The sequence below is a fragment of the Taudactylus pleione genome, unplaced genomic scaffold, assembly GCF_031769625.1.
Source record: "Taudactylus pleione unplaced genomic scaffold, aTauple2 ptg000086l, whole genome shotgun sequence".
In the NCBI taxonomy this organism is placed as follows: Eukaryota; Metazoa; Chordata; class Amphibia; order Anura; family Myobatrachidae; genus Taudactylus; species Taudactylus pleione.
Genome location: NW_028284488.1, coordinates 1795576 through 1813312, shown reverse-complemented (window position 1 = coordinate 1813312; position 17737 = coordinate 1795576). Strand labels below are relative to the sequence as shown.

General features: G+C 44.4%; 1 protein-coding gene across 1 annotated transcript in view; it reads left to right on the top strand.

The window, feature by feature from the left end:
• The first annotated feature begins 505 nt into the window (after positions 1–505).
• Positions 506–17737, top strand: part of IRF5 (interferon regulatory factor 5) — an 82031-nt gene continuing 64799 nt past the window's right edge. Inside the window, exon 1 of the mRNA XM_088468864.1 lies at positions 506–783. The gene's annotated coding sequence lies outside the window, so the exon portion shown is untranslated. The remainder of the gene's footprint in view (positions 784–17737) is intronic.

Sequence of the window (17737 nt, the reverse complement as noted above, 5' to 3'; positions counted from 1 at the left end):
TCACCTGCTCTGGGATATGCGCACAAAAAAAACCCTTAAATTTCCTCTATAAATGAATGCGAGTTTGGAATTGAATTACAAATGTAATCTGCAGTGTGAGTTCACGGCTCGCAGGACCCTACTTACACCTCATTGAATTGACCCCTAATAGTGGGTAGAAAGAGGGTTGGCGCCTGCTCTGGGTTCCTCTGGCTTCATGCTAAAATCCTAGGAAAAGCTGTATTTAAGCAAAATCCAGACAAACATACCAGGATCCACACAAAACACCCAGATACAACCATTCATTATACTACGGTAGCTAGCTACCCACCTCTTTGAATTCCCATACCCATCATCATGCTGGTGTGTACCTGTTGATGTAATATAGCGTGTGATTTTATCTCAGCTCACATAACAGTCTCCTATATTTCTATACACATTTACTTGTGTACATATAGCACAATACACAGCGTGACATATAGACGCTGGGCAGAGAGCACATCATTACCATACATGCACTGGGAGAGCTGCGGCCGGGCAGGAGGGCGTTGTGTCATACTCTGCTCCCAGAAGCAGGAAGCGCACCGCCCACCTCCCCTTCTGCTTTCACATCCAGCTTCTGCTTTTTCTGGTTGTTGTCAACATTTTCAGCGACTTGTTCAATGTGTTTTCTCCGGTGCCCTTCACTGCATCGCGGCGTCCTGCTCTACGGTGTGTGCAGCGGTATGGCTGCTGGGAGGGACACCTAGGAGGGCAGGTCTATGGCCGGCCGACAGATCGCTTTCCCCTGAGCAGACAGAGCAGGTGAGAGTTGGGCCTCCGGTCACCCTAAAAGTGCAGTAAGTGATGTCTCTAATGTCAGCTGTCAGCTTGTTATATGTGAGATAACAAAAATACTCATTCCAGGTGCTGCCAACTTTTCAAAGATAATTAATCACAAACATAATTAATAAGCAATAATTGCTGATATCCCTGCTGATATATGTATAATATAATCCAGTCTCTTTCTGTGGTCTAGTCATTATTTATTATCCCGTAATTATCTAAATGACAACTTTACCTACTTTTATAGCAATTTAGTGTTTTATGTATCAAGCTTTTTTTTTAAAATAAAATGATGGGTACTTGTGTACTTTATGGACTCATTGCAGAGTCCAATGAATGTTTTAAATGGTACTTGTGTACTTTACGTACACAAGTACCGAAAGTTGTACCCACCTAAAGAAGAAAGTTGTCTGCTCGCCATGCTTCGGGCTCGGTGGCTCGCTACAAGGTTATTTTACTCCTCTATGCCCACTTGGATGGTAGGGAATGACGCTGAACAGTGGCTGCTGACGTCAGGGTCCTCTCCGTGAAGGGGATTTAGAAAGTTACCATGATTGTTAATAATAATGAGTGTAGGACACTTGGGTTCTCTCTGTAATGAGTCCGTAAAGTACACAAGTACCAAATTCTGCATAATTTTATGTATGGTTCCTAGGCTAATTAGCACTGCAGATCGCAGTCCCCATTATTATCAATGGGAACTACGATCTGACCCCTATGTACCAAACGCCAAAAAGCAACGCTTCAGAGTTTGGTCCTGGTAGTTTACACCATCCTCAGATGGTGTAAACTGCTTTAAGTCTTTGGAGGTCACCCAGAACAGAGTATATTTGTAATTTAATCTACTGAAACTTTTTTGGTGTGTTAATGAAAGAATTTTACTTGCTATAAACAAGATACCATTAAGTGTCTTATCAAGCATACTTTTACATTTAAACAGGATAACTGTTCAAACATGTTGACTAGATGAACACACACATAATTTATGATTTAAAACAAGATATTTAAAAATAATAGATGGTGTGTTATTATTTAGCAGTACCTAGTCAGAGACTATGGGCTATTATTATTCTGCCCTTTGTTGCTTTACTGAATTAAACCCTTTGGGCTCATTTCATTTCTAATAGCTGTAAAGGGGGCAGTTACCATTGCAATGGCGTAGGAACACCGGCTATGGCACCACAACTTGCCCCCATCGTAGCCTGAACTCACCCCATACTCACAGATTTTTTTCGTACACAGCCCTATGGGGAGGGGGGGCAGGTACTAATTACCTAGGCCCAGGTTTGTTTGAGGGGCTCGGCCAGGGCCTGGGTCCGACGCCACCCCCCCTCCTCCCTCTTATCTGTCTGAAGACCAGGGAGACTGTCTCCTCTCCTCTGCCTGTAGGGGGAAGTGATCACACTGATCGCGCACCCTGGATTTGCACCGGACTGAGGGGATCACAGCACCCCCTCCCCAGCGCGCAGCACCTCCCGCAATTAGGCCAAGCCCCCCCCCCGATAGTAATGGGGCCCCTACGACCCTGTTTGGGCCATAGATGTGGTGAAGGTGGGTTTAAGGGCATATTCTCTGAATTGCAGGAGAAAAAGCAGCCTTTTTTACCCTTTGAAAATATTTTATTTTTCTACAACCTGAAAGGTGGGGATTGGGCATTCTACATTTGTAAAAGGACACATTTTACTTTTATTTCCTCATTTTATATGTGCCAGAGTCACTTTAAGCAACATAATAACATTTAAAAAAAAAAAAAATGACACATGCATAAAACATGGTATTTACAACATAAAGGAGTCTTAACCAAGTAGTATTTTTGGAGTAAAAATTCATGTTAAAAAAAAGGGGGAGGGTGGTTATGAAACAGTTGGACTTAAACCAGAGTATTTTCTCTTTCCCTCATGCTCGTTTTCAGGTAGATGCACAAACCCAATAATTGAAAATTAATTGCACTCTCCACTCAGGTCTATCAATATTTGTTTTATGTAGTGTATGCTACTTTCTTATCTTCCATTCAGAGAGTGTAATTGTCTGTATTATAAACATTGTTGGATGAACACTTGACCAACTAGGGGTCTATTCATGAAGCAGTGAAGTGTCCTGATTATCTGAAAACAGGCACTTCTCTGCTTCGTGCTATTCATAGAGCAAGGTACCGTTGGAAAGGCTCATTACTTCTCCAGAGGGGCACCTGCTCCTGTATGTATCACGTCACCTTACATTTGTATGGTGAGTGCGATTCATAAAGGAACAGAAAGCTCAGCTTTCCATTCCTCTGCTAGTACCACATTCGCTCTCTCAGGATGGTGTAAGCAGTGCTGCTAGGGGAGAAGAGCAGCAAAGACAGCTGTCTTCCTGCCTTCTCCCTGTTGTCTCCGCCCCTTCTCTGCCAGCAGCCAATCAGAGGTGCCCAGGGTAGTCACCTCCTTCAGTGCTGGCTGGTAGCTGCCCACGCTGACCCAGTGCCAACGTCCCCTGATCTTACATCTGCCGCCGCTATTTTAAAGTGACCCGAGTCACCTCCATCCAGGCTGCCCTCGCCGCCACCCCCCCATTCCTTCGCTTGCCGTCGCTGATGTAAAGTGACCGGCCATGTGCCAGGTTACCTCCATCCAAGTTCTCCTGGCGGGGTCCCGGCGCCTGAGCAATTCATCTGACAGGCGCTGTGGCGCCGCACATTCACATATCACTGGCTTCCAAAGGGCTGCATCGTCTGCAGTCCCAAGGAGCTGTATAAGGCTGAGAAGCGGCTTCCGACTGGAAGCCTCTCTCTGCTAATAGCAGCCCAGACTGGCAGTCCCAGGGGGAGGAGACACCTCCCCCTGAGACTGCCTGTTGTTTATGTGACGGGCAGGTAGCGCTTCTAATAGGAAGCCACTGCCAGTCACACAGTGTAACCAGTGCAGTCACGGACTGCACTGACTACACTGAAGTGGTGGATTTTACTAGTGGAGGGGCTGCAGCCCCAAGGCAAAATCCTCCACTGGTTAGTGTATAGCAATGCACAAAAACAACCCACTAGTAATATTACATATAAAACCACAAATTTAATTAGGTATACGTTAAAGTCCTAGATACAGTACCCGAGTAGCACATAAATTTAGTGGTAGTAGGCAGTATAAATAAAACATATTAGAAAAGTAGTAGTGTGTAAACAAAGATGAATTGTTAATGTTCTGATTTAGATGTCATGATTTACAGTTCTTCAGTTATTGTATGAGAGTATAAATGTTGCGTTATACATTTTCTTTATTCATTATTTACAGTTTCATAGAATACACAACTGTATACTCTCCTCATTGAAGACTTTTGGGTATCTGTCCACTTGGTAGAATTTTAGCCCACTGTAATATTCCTGAGCTTGAACCAGTCAAGTTAAATAATTACAGAGGTTCTAGATACTACCACATTAACCTGCCACGTGAATTGTGATTGGGAGATTCTGTTCCGATTTATTGTGGAACTGTGATACTATCAGTTCCTTGTAATTATTAAAATTAATTCAGCTGATGTTACACAACAATAAGAACTCCACTTGTTACATTGTATATAACAGTGTAATTATACATTCTCACAAGTCCCAATCACTAACAAGTAGCACTTTCCCAGACAAAATTATTAATTGTGGACAATAGTCTCTTTATCTGATAGATGTTAAAAATATTATTCTGGAATCTTTCAAAGTTGGTCCCCGTTTCAGGCTATACGCAATGTGAAGATATTGGGCCTTGTGGGCGATAGTCATTTATTTGTATCAGACCCGAGGGGAACCCTTGGACTGTTGATGGCGCGTATTACAGAATTTGTAATGGTGTCAGGATTTGCAGTTAATTTTGAAAAATCTACTGCGTTATACCTAAGACAAGGCTATATACGTCTGGCATGGTTCAGGGAGACTGTCATCGAATGGGCAACCAAATCTATTACATATTTAGGAGTGCAAATTCCATATAAATCTCAGAACCTATATGCATTAAATTTGACCACTATTTTGCATAGTGTTAGGGAGGATGCACAGAAATGGCGACATCTAACCTCTCGTATTTAGGCAGAGAATCTTTTACCCTCTTCAGTCTCGTCCCATTTAATTGTCTAGACGTGATATTATGGAGATTGAGAGAATAATAAACACTTTTATTTGGAATGGTAAGAGGGAAAGGATTGTCCTTGTAAAGTTTCATCAGAGTAAATCCAATGGTGGTATTCATTTACCTAATATTAATGCTTACAGCCACGCTGCCCAGCAGAGCTATTGAGAGATTGGCTTCATAACAACTAACACTCCATTAGAGACTGCTTTCTTGAACTGCACTAGTTTGACCTCTTTTTTTTTTTTTTTTTACATCTACGTGATAGCGAGATACCCATTATTTATGTCTATGCATAAAGTATGGCATATTTGCACCGCAAACGCTCCTTGAACCAGTGTGTCTCTTTATATCTTCCCGTAACACATAATCTAAATTTTCAACATGGGGCTGCAGGTTATCCTTTTACTTTATAGGACAGGGAGGGTATTACTTATGTTTGACAACCTATGAATGGTATGACTGGGAAACCACTGTTGTTTACACAGGCTGTGGTACAACATCCGAAGCTTAGACCTTTCCCTCTAGCTTACTTACAGGCCCAGCATAATGTGGCTGGTCTCTCCAGTGTTCTCTCACTGATGATTACAATAACTCTTTAGCATGACTTATTAATTAAGGAGAGCCCCTCCTATAAAGTAATCTCAATACTATATTATTCTGTCCTTCATACTCCTTTACAGTTGATGTGCAGAAAACTGGGTTGGCACAATGGAGAGACCATTTCCCATCTCTAACTACAAACAGGCTGTTGCGAGCACTTGATACATCTATTAAACTAATCCCTTCAGCGTCGTACATAGAACTATTCCTGAAAAATTTCACAGGACATATCTTTCCCCTTATCGCAGACACCTCATAGGGATGACTGAAATTAACTCATGCCCCTGATGCGGCTCTCAAAAGGCCGAATTAATGGATTGTTTATGGGCATGTCCAGCAGGGCAGTAACTAGGGTGGTGTGGCCGGTGCGACCGCACAGAGCGCAACAGCCCTGAGGGCGGAACACCGGCCACCCACCTCAATCCGTCTCTCTGCTGACACTGGACGCAGGGGCGTTTCTAGAGAGGAGGGGGCCCACGTGCAGTCTCTGACACGGGCCCCCTCCTCTCTGGCCAGTGACCGGCTGTTCACTGAGCTGTGCGCAGCCAGCGCTGGAGTTATAGACTCTGGTCACTAGAGTGCACCCAGAGTCTATAGAGGATGTGCTGGTCACCGGGAAAATGGACGCGGCAGCCATTTTCCCTGTACTGCGCATGCACAAACGACGGGAAAATGGCCACAGCCGGCTCCGTCGTGCGCATGCGCTGTGGGCCACCATCGACCCGGTTGCGAGCGCTCAGCGCTTGCGACCGGGTCTGAATCAGGCCCGTTGCTCACTGGAACATTCAAAAGTTTAGAAATCCTTTTGTAACCAATGCCATCAGTATGTTTTGCCACAATAAAGTTGCAAAGGTCTTGAGAGAGACTTCTTTGCTTTTACCCATCATGAGATGTTTCTTTTGTGACACCTTGGTAATGAGACACCTTTTTATAGGCCATCAATTGGGACTGAACCAGCTTATATTAATTTGCACTGACAAGGGGCAGGATTGTTTTCTAATTACTGATAGATTTCAGCTGGTGTCTTGGCTTTCCATGCCTTTTTGCACCTCCCTTTCTTCGTGTGTTCAGTTTTTGCATGTGTGGAGTGCATGAGTTGTTGCTGACATTTGGTGAAAATTTCATTACAATAGCCCCAATACAAATATATTTACTGAGAAAAATGTTGGTGTTCAACACTTATTTTACCTGCTGTGTGTGTAGATATATATATCTATCTACATCGGCTGATGTAAATAAATAGGCAGCTCAGGTCTCAAGAGAATTACTGACTTAATCAGATGCTGTACCTTGTATTAACATTGGTATTCAATAGTACCACTACCACCTCTCTCCTGGCTGTTCTGTAGTTTAGCAATGTGAAGCTGCTGCCGGCCATGATGTCCAGCAGAATAATGGGTCCGAGGTGCACAGCAGTGTAGGTATTTAGGTTTCTGAAGATTTTGGCAGTTATAATCTCTGCAGCCCAGAGACACAGCAGCAACGCGTTTCGTACATATCTATGTACTGTATCAAGTTGGGTGTGTTAGTGGTTTCTGTATTTTCTGAAAAACTAAACCTCTGTATTGTGTTCATGGTATCTGTAAAGCTCTCTGTGTCCTATTGGAGAAAAGTGCTATATTAATAAAATTATCATATTATATAATAAATTATTATATTATGGTAAATATTTTTTAATAGTCAAATTGTTTATAAGAAATATTCTATTTTAATTTGGAAATAAATATACATATTGATCATTAGATTCCCTTCCTTCCCAACCCCCACATCTTGTTAGCATCCGCGATAGCACCATTATGGTAATGCAGCAGGAGGCGTCACGCCTCCTGCATGCATTACTTATCCGAGCTGCGTCCAAGGACGCAGCATGGGATAATCTGCGATTTCATCGGCCGGCTGAGTGACCATGCAAAACTGGCCGCCTCAGATACAACAAAGAGGTCAGGAAATCTCCATCAGCCAATGGAGATCCAGACCTCTTCCCTCCCCCCCCAATGGTGGCGTTTTGGGAAACGGAGGCCATCGCCACCCCTCTGTCCACAAATGGCAACAGACTGTCTGCTGCTGCTCTGCATTTGATCATTTAGGACCCTAATCACTGTGCATACGTGCACTGCTGAATCAGGGCCTCTAATTCTTTTCATGGACAGCAGGACCCACCTCCACTGCCCTCCTCACTGCCAGCGTCCAGTGGGGGTTACATTTTGCACTAGACAGATAAAAGCTAATTGGTAATTGGTTGCTTTGATTCAATGCAAAGTTTTTTTACCTAAATGGAATGTTGGAAAATGTCTTTGAGAGAACTCATCATTACAGCTCCTTGTCAGATGATGCTGAGATTATAAAATTTACATTAAAGTATGTAGGAGATGCTTATTTTTAACTTTATAGATTTATTGATTATGAGGCTCTACACATTTCTAAATATAAAATATTGTTTTTCATGGTGCAATAGCAGTTTTAGGCCTGTATACAATTAGAGGTGAAAAGCCGCGATCGGCGAACAGTTTTCGCTTGCTTCTGAAGTATCTCCATATTCAATTCCAGGACGTTTTCGCCTAGGCAACAATTCCATAGGCAGAAACAGGCGAAAAAGTTTCTCCACCAAAAGGCAGGAGAAAAGAAGTGCAAAATCCATAATTTGGGGTACAAATGTGGGGACTTGATTCAAAACCCTTTGGACACCCCCTAATGACTAATTAGGCAAAAAAAATAATCTTAATTCACCCCAAAAAAGACGTAATTTTTGGAGTGAAAATGTAAAAAGTCTTGGAAAATGGGTCTAAAGTACTGGGATGAGTATTTTGGGGGGCTGTATGGATGGGGCAGGTGTTTTTAGGATTGACGGAGGCTGCAGCAGGTATATTTTAATTTTTTTTTTTAAATCTGTACTAGTACCCATTTTAATGTACCTCCAATTTAACTACAGCAATTATCGCCCCCCCCCCCAAAAAAAAATGCTTTTCATAATTTTTCCACACAAATATGCATATAACAGCCCTTTGACTCAATTTAAGTACCCTAATCATTTTTATTAGGGTTATTAATACACTTCTATATTGATTCCCCAGGTGAGTTAGGCTTTATTGGGGGTACAGACTGATTTCCCCCCAAATACGGACCTTTTCGCCAGTTACGCTATTTGCTGCATTCGCCAATATGAGTTTTCGCCTTCAAAACACGTGAATTAGGCGAAAACGTGGCGCTTTTTGCCAATCCCAGCTTTTCGCGGCTAATTGAATCCGGACCCTTAGTATTAAACCTTAAATTCACCCTATATTATTCCCAGTAAAGCTACTGTAAGCCATACTTGTCAACTCTCCGTGATTGTCAGGGAGACTCCCTGAAATAGTAGAAATACAGGTATACATTCAAATGGGACCATTTCCCTGCATTTGGTTATTAGGCACAATGATCCCTATGGCTACATGCATTTTCTGAAAAGTATCAGCGTGTTTTCATCAACAAGTAGATCTTACTAACTGCTCTGGGGCTCGTTTAAATTTGGATGTATGTCATTTTATGACACGCCTCTCCGATGTATCAGTACACGTCCACTTTACCCCACGCTCATAGGTGCTGCTTTCACAATCTCCCTGAAATGCTTTTTCAAAAGTAGGCAAGTATGCTGTAAGCCCATATGTTGTATTTTCATATCATGTGGCAAGTGTATAGAGCTGAGCCCGTACAGACACATTATGGCTGCTGCTGCTCCTGCTTCTGAAAACTCTCTTCCATATTAGTCAGTGCTGCTATAAGCTGACATAGCTCTGTTTCATCCTGCAGAGAATTCTAGTCAGTTGGAGATTAGCATGCTGCAGGGCAGGAACAGAGTTGCGTTGGTATGCAATAGTATAGGTTGTGGAGGAAACTTCCGCACTGGATCGTTAACAATAGTAATAGTACTAGTAGTAGTAGAAGATGTTGTGTGTATGCAATAGCACAGGATCTCTGGGAGGGAATCGGTATGTAATGCCGGCTGTCGGGATGCCTTCTGTCAGAATTCCGACAGCGGCATCCCGATGGTTGGTATCCCGACAGGGGTCGGGTAAGTATACTTACCCTCCCCCCTTCCCCACCTAACCCTCCCCCCTTAGTTCCTAACCGCCCCCCAGAGTGTCTAACCCCTCCCCCCTAGGGGTGCCTAACCTGAACCTCCCCCCCTCCAAAACCTATCCTCGCTACGCTCTCTAAACCTAACCCTCACCCCGTGGCTAACGCTAAGGGCCAGGGTGTCTTACCTTAGTTCAGGCTGGCGTCCTCCTGCGTTCCGGCGTCAGGATTAAGATAGGCGTTGGTATTTCAAAGTCTATCTTAAGTCCCTTGTCGGGATTCCCCTGTCGGTATTGAGACCGGCGGCATCGTGGCAGCCGATCTCATAACCACATCCCCTCTGGGAGAATATACTTCTTCTAATGATGGCAAGCTGGACATACTAAAATAACAGATGTCCCGTGGAGGATCTGTCTGATATGTCACTGAGGCCTATTGAGGTTGTGACTTTAATGTTTGCTAGATATGGGCTTACAGTTTATAAAGCTTTACAATCACAATGTATTGAAAAATAATGCAGAACAGGAAGTCATGAGTCGGGATAACAGGGTTCCTTCAAAATGTAGACTAAACGACAAAAAGTTATGAATTGAAAGAACTATTTGTTGTAATATAATAAATGCAAAGGAACGGAGAACTCTGAGAACAAATGAGGATGTGTTTTGTATCTCATCCTGTTGCTGTACCACATAACCAGGAGGTAACAGGAAGCCCTTTCCAACGCAGTTGTTGCTTATAGTATTGCAAAAAAATAGACCAGGTTAATGACGGCGACACCATCCCAGTGATTAAGCTACTGTGCATATCGCTGAGAGAATGTTACCAGCTCCATTGACTCAGTGATTTCTGCAGCAGGAAGATAAGTATAGTCAATGGGTGCAGGGTGGGTGGTGTCTGCCCCCCTAGACTCGGGGGCATACTTACCGACATTCTGGCAGCGGAGCGGAGGCGTGCCGGCGCAATTGCGTCATTGCAGCCCCACCCCCCACTTTATAGTGCCGTTATTACCAGCATTATAAAGCGGGGCGTGGGGCTACGATGGCTCCGCTCTGACCACCCAGGTCACCAGCTCTGCTCTGACCACCCAGGCAGGGGCGTATATCTACCCATTGGCAAGGATGGCACTCGCCAGGGGCGCCGACCAAAGGGGGGCAGTGCCACCAGCAGCCAAGGGGTGGACAAGTCCCCCGGCCCCACAAGTGTAGGGCAGACCGCAGTGATAGCGGTCTGCCCTACACAGTTTACAAACACACATCCGCCAGCGTGGCCACTACTGGGGGCACTGAAATAGGGGGTGACCGCTACTGAGGGCACTTTATGTGGGGTGCCTGCTACTGGGGGCTCTATATAGGGGTGGCCACTACTGGGGGCAATGTACAGAGGTGGTCACTACTGGAGCTAATTTAGGGGGCTGGCCACTACTGGGGGCAATTTAGGGGGGGTTGCCACGACTGGTGGCACTGTATAGGGGGGACTACTACTGGGGGCACAGTATAGGGGGGACTACTACTGGAGTCAGTGCAGCATAGGGGGGACTACAAATGGGGTCTACTACTGGGGCACTGTATAGGGGGTACTACTGGGGGCAATGCAGTATAGGGGGATTGCTACTGGAGGGTTACTACTGGGGGCACTGCATGGGGGGGCGCCAGTCCATTACATTGCCATGGGCGCTTGGATCCCTAGATACACCCCTGCATCCAGGCCACCAGCTCTGCTCTGAAAAAAGCAGAGATGGGGCTACTTCCGAGCATGCACAGCTGCCCCATGCTCCCTCTAAGTATGTGCCACTCCAAAGGCCTCCGTTCTGAGCAGAAGTCTTGGGAAGGGGGAGGGAGCCGAGATTGCGCACCTCCAGTTAAAGTAACAGCCGCACACACTGTAGTTCCACCACTGCTTCATTTATTGCTTTATATATTTTTTACTATTCACATTTTAAGAATTCATATATAAATAGGTTATAGCATTATTAATGCCTTCCTTTATTAGATAGTTTATAATTAGGCTGGGGAAAATAAGTCAATGAATGAAAACACTTTTAAAACTTGCGCATTCTGTACATGACGACTATCATCGGTGACTATATGGTACGGTATTGTGGTAGCCATTAAGGATCTTCATCCTCGCTTCCCTTTTCTGTATCGGATGTTGGCTTAGTGCGAATATAATTGCTATAAATATGGTGAGGAAGTCCCTTTATACAAGTTTTCAGAACCTGATTATGGCAGGTTGGGCATTCACAGGAAGTGTTTATTGAATGCATTTTATATAACCTGTAAGAGGTTGACCTTATAGAGACCACTTCTCATTTAGACAGTAGTTGCTTGCTATTAGCAGAGTATAGCGGAGTGCGCCTGGGTATGAACAACAAGCATAGAGACACAGAGATGAACACATGTACGAGTATTGCTGGGCATTTGCAGTGCTCCAGGTGGCAGGATGGTGTATGCCCTGGTGCTTAGTGGCATTAGCGGTGGTGGTATAGGGTACTTGCGGTACTCTGTAGGGCTCAGACACATGAGAACGACAAATCGTTAAAATGTGTAGTATGTATGCACTACATCGTGTAGTGCGCTCTCCCGTGGGGTCATCAGCCTCATCGTCTGATCTTATGTACTGCATGTAAAATCAGGTGATGCTGCTGACTATCCCATGCAGCGCAATGCGGGCAAGGGGGGCGGCATATCGCCCACATGTTGGCCAGTTGGCGCTGGGATCATCGGCGACATCGCTGGGTATACACATCGTTAAGTGTCTCAGAAGGTACATCCAGTCTCCTGAAACGCTGAGGAGGAAAGATGCGCCAACTGAGCAGGCTTGCCGGTGGTCAGGCCTCCTGCTGAGCAATGGCAGGTCCTACAGACCCAATTTGAGTTTGGTTTTCCAAAGAAAATGTTACACGTGTACAGTGGCTATCACAAATCTAACCATTTAACCTGCTAATATAGAGAAATGGACAACATAAAATTAGTCCATATAAATATACTAAATACCCATTAATAATAATGTATAAAACTGAAATATTTGAAAAAAATTCTATACTGTATTGACATATAGAACTGGACAAACCCACTATATAATCTATTCTGCTACTCCCTGATTTTGGGGTAAGTAGGACTGGGCTGTAGACAGGGGCGTTTCTAAAGAGGAGGGGCCCGTGTGCAGTCTCCGACACGGGCCCCCTCCTCTCCCTCAGGTGGCCGGCATCGCACTGAGCTGTGCGCGGCCAGCGCCGCACTTATTGACTCTGGGCACTAGAGTGTGCCCGGAGTCTATAGAGCATGTGCAAGTCACCGGGAAAATGGACGCGGTGGCTGTTTTCCAGCCGTTTTTACAGCACCTCCCCCCCCCCCGCGCCGACGTGGGACTCCGGAGAGGCAAGTACACTATGGGTTCAGGGTGTGCGGTGCGGGGCCCCCTTGGACCCAGGGGCCCCGCACCACACACCCTGTACCCATTATAGATACGCCCCTGGCTGTAGACTCCAGTGCTGGTTAGAAACCACTCACCTGAGTGTATGGCAAAGGGATATACAGCGGGTAAAATAATTATTGAACACATCAACATTTTTCTCAGTAAATATATTTGTGATGGAGCTATTGTAATGAAATATTCACCAAATGTCAGCAACAACCCATGCAATCCACTCATGCAAAGAAATCAAACCATAGATGTCCATAAATTAAGTTATGTGTAATAATAATGTGAAATGACACAGGGAAAAAGTATTGAACACGCTTACTGAAATTTATTTAATACTTTGTACAAAAGCCTTTGTTGGTAATGATGGCTTCAAGACGCCTCCTGTATGGAGAAACTAGTTGCATGCATTGCTTAGGTGTGACTTTGGCCCATTTTCTACACAAATAGTCTTCAAATCTTGAAGGTTCCGTGGACCTCTTCTATGAACTCTGACCTTTAGATCTTTCCATAGATTTTCAATTGGATTCAAGTCAGGTGATTGGCTGGGCCATTCTGGCAGCTTTATTTTCTCTCTCTGAAACCAATTGAGAGTGACCTTGCCTTGGCTGTGTGTTAGGGATCATTGTCTTGCTGAAATATCCACCCTCGTTTCATCTTCAGCATCCTGGTAGATGGCAGCAGATTTTTATCAAGAATGTTTCTGTACATTTTTCCATTCATCCTTTCTTCAATCACATGAAGTATGCTAGTACCGTAAGCTGAAAAACAGCCCCACACCATGATATTCCCACCTCCAAACTTCACTGTTGGTATGGTGTTTTTTGGGGTGATGTGCAGCGCCATTTCTCCTACATGGGACCTCATTCAGACCCGTTCGCAAGCGCTGCACGCTCACAACTGGGTCGATGTTTTGGTCCTGCGCACGCGCAGAAACTCTCTCGCTCCGGGGTTCACTACAAAAGGGCCGGCTGTTGATGTTGATCCCATTGGCCCGTTTTGTAGGCGGGGCGGGGGGGTAGCTACACAAACGGAGGCGTTCCTGACGGAACGCTTGCCGTTTTGTGGGCGGCCGCACTGTCATCAGCAGTGATGTCAGTGGGGAGCTTCCTGCTCGATTAGAGGTCTCGTCGCAAGCCCCGATGGTAGCGACGGTCAAGACCATCGCGACCATTACCCTGGTCGGTCGCTAAGCTGTTGGTGGTAACCCACAGCTTAGCTAGCGACCAGGAGGCCGCATTAAAAAAAACAAGCGGCCGCCCTCATTCAGAGAGAGCGACCGCCTCTGAATGAGGGCCATGGTGTGTATTATGGCATCCAAAGAGTTCAATTTTGGTCTCATCTGACCAGACTATATTCTCCCAGTATTTCACAGGCTTGTCCAAATGTTGTGCAGAAAACTTTAAATGAGCTTCAACATGCTTTTTCTTCAGCAATGCATACAGACCATGGTGGTTGAGTGCATTACCTATTGTTTTCTTTGAAACAATTGTACCTGCTAATTCCAGGTCTTTCTGAAGCTCTCCACAAGTGGTCCTTGGCTCTTGGACAACTCTTCTGATAATTCTTTTCACTCCTCTGTCAGAAATCTTGCAAGGAGTACCTGGTCGTGGCTTGTTTATGGAGAAATTATTTTTTTTCCACTTCCAAATTATGGTCCCAACAGTGCTCACTGGAACATTCAGAAGTTTAGAAATCCTTCTTTAAGCAATGCCATCAGTATGTTTTGCCACAATAAGGTTGCGAAGGTCTTGAGAGACCTCTTTGCTTTTACCCATCATGAGATGTTTCTTGTATGACACCTTGGTAATGATACACCTTTTTATAGGCCATCAGTTGGGACTGAACCAGTTTATATTAATTTGCACTGACAAGGGGCATGATTGCTTTCTAATTACTGATAATTTCAGCTGGTGTCTTGGCTTTCCATGCATTTTGCACCTCCCTGTCTTCATGTGTTCAAGTCATTTCACATTATTACACATAACTTAATTTATTGACATCTATGGTTTGATTTCTTTGCCTGTGTGGATTGCACAGGTTGTTGCTGACATTTGGTGAAAATTCCATTACGATAGCCCCATTACAAATATATTTACTGAGAAAAATGATGTGTTCAATACATATTTTACCTGCTGTATATATTCCCTATGAGGTTTTTTTTTGTGTTTGTTTTTTTTAACTTCTGTCTGGTAGCAACCTTGATTGCCAGACCACCTGTGAGAGGCTGAAAAATGATGTGTCAGTCTCTTTAGTAGATCTTCCGCTCCCTGGGCCTGTTGAGAGACATTGTGATTACTGAATGTGAGTGTTGTACTTAAGACTTCCGTTTTGTGAGAGGGTCGTTAGGTCCCTCCACTCTGAAGGAGGGAATTATTTTGCTTAAGAGCCGGACAGGCCAGGATTCACTTTTATGTTTTGTTTATTTTTGTGCTGCTAATAAAGCTAGCTGCGGATACTTGTACCAAACCCCTCGAATGGTGTACTACTACTTGGCTGCTGCATGACAAGTGCAGCCGTTTACCCCAGGAGTCTGCACACTTGCCCTGATCTTGCCACAATATAAATTGTAAATTGCTAATTTCAATAGAAGATAGTGATACTTTCACATGACAAGTCACTGTTCCAGCATCCTGCCGTCCACTATATTCCTATATTTGCCAGTATATAAGTCAGTCGGTCGTCTGTACACACACGTAGATGGGAATGATACGTCTTTCTGATATACGCAGTGATCACGCTAACGGCAAAAAATTGTTGGTACAAGGGACCTTACATTAAAAAATTGGTGTCCTACTCCACTGTTTCTGGGGCCCATCACATATTATGCGGGATGAGGGCAGGCAGCAGTCCCTCACTGTCTTTAGTGTGTAAAAACGCACTACAGTGATCACTGTCATATACTTGTTTTGTCCAAATATACTGACACAAATAAAGACATTAAAATGAAACACAATAATTAAAATCTCAAGAGTGTAACCCAGATAAGATCTGTAACCCAGAATATTTAACAAAACATAAAATAATTGTATCATCCATATACACTCAAAAGGGCACAACCACCCTGATACCAACGCTGCACAATAAGCATAAGTAATATTCCTCCTTATATTATCTGACAGCTCACAGAAATAGAGCTCACTAACAGAATATTACATGTGTGTACTGTGTAGCTTCCTATGTCTCACTAACAGAATATTACATGTGTGTACTGTGTAGCTTCCTATGTCTCACTGACAGAATATTACATGTGTGTACTGTGTAGCTTCCTATGTCTCACTAACCGAATATTACATGTGTGTACTGTGTAGCTTCCTATGTCTCACTGACAGAATATTACATGTGTGTACTGTGTAGCTTCCTATGTCTCACTAACAGAATATTACATGTGTGCAGCTTCTTTGTGTGTATCAGTCCCCCACACACCCCTTATATACTGTATGCCTGTCACCCCTACCCTCACACCCCTTATATAATTTATGCCCATTACCCTCCCACACCATACTTGCCTACTTTTGAATAAGCATGTCAGGGAGATTGTGAAAGCAGCACCTATGAGCGTGGCGGTAAAGGCGGCGTGTACTGCTACATCTGAGAGATGTGTCGTAATACTGACTTACATCCAACTGTACACGAGATCCAAAGCAGTTAGTAAGATCTACTTGTTGATGAAAACACACTGATACTTTTCAGAAATGCATGTAGCCATAGAGATCATTGTGCCTTATAACCAATACAGGGAAATTATACTAATGATTCCATTTGAATGTATATATCTGTTATTTTTTTTAATATAACAGCTACATAATGGGGGTAAGGTGCAATCAAGGAGATTGCTAGACTCTTCAGGGAGTCAGGGAGATTGCTACTATTTCAGGGAGTCTCCCTGACAATCAGGGAGAGTAGGCAAGTATGTCCCCACACCCTCTATATACTTTATGCCTATCACCACCTCACACCTCTTATATGCTTTATGCCTATCACATCCTTTATATACTTAATGCCTATCATCCCCCACACCAATTATATACATTTACGTCTATCACCCCAACCACGCGCACACACTCCCCCAATATATTTTATGCCTTTCCCCGACCGACGCCTCCCCCCCACCCACTTCCCTTACACACTTTAACATCATGATGACATGCACTTTTTGAGCTGGTTGTGGTTGTTCCTCTAGGATGTGAGGTTCTGTTACAGGTGGCAGCGTTCCACTCTGAATGCTGAGCTCTTTTCTTTCAGGAGCAGGAGGCGGAGCCAGACGGGGCCAGGAAAATGAAAGGGAGCCCGGGACAGCCTGGGCTAAGTGCGCCGCTAGCATTTCATGTATCACAGCGGGCACCCAGCAAGCTTGTTGCAATGGGTTGTGGCTGGGGCAGCAACCACATTTCAAGTGTTAATTCTAGCACCCTGCACCTGTCACAACCAATGTTGTTCCTTTTTCCTGCCTGGGGTGTCGCTCTCTGCTCCGGTGCTTCTAGCACACTCTGGTCTGTATCTCACCAGTTTGTTGCCAATGCGAACTCGCACACACATGGTCTGATGGCCATACACAGTAGCTCAGCCGGCCGCCGTGCCTGTAAGTAAAGTGACAGCAGTAGCAATCGCTTTACTTCCTACACATTGCAGGGACTGGCTGTGGGGTGACTGTGGCAGCTCCCCTGAGCGACTGCCCTGCTTGCGCGCCTCTATAACCACCACTGGATATATCAATATAAATAGATAACAATCTATGCATAGTTCTCCATAAGTCACTGGCAAGTGATTAT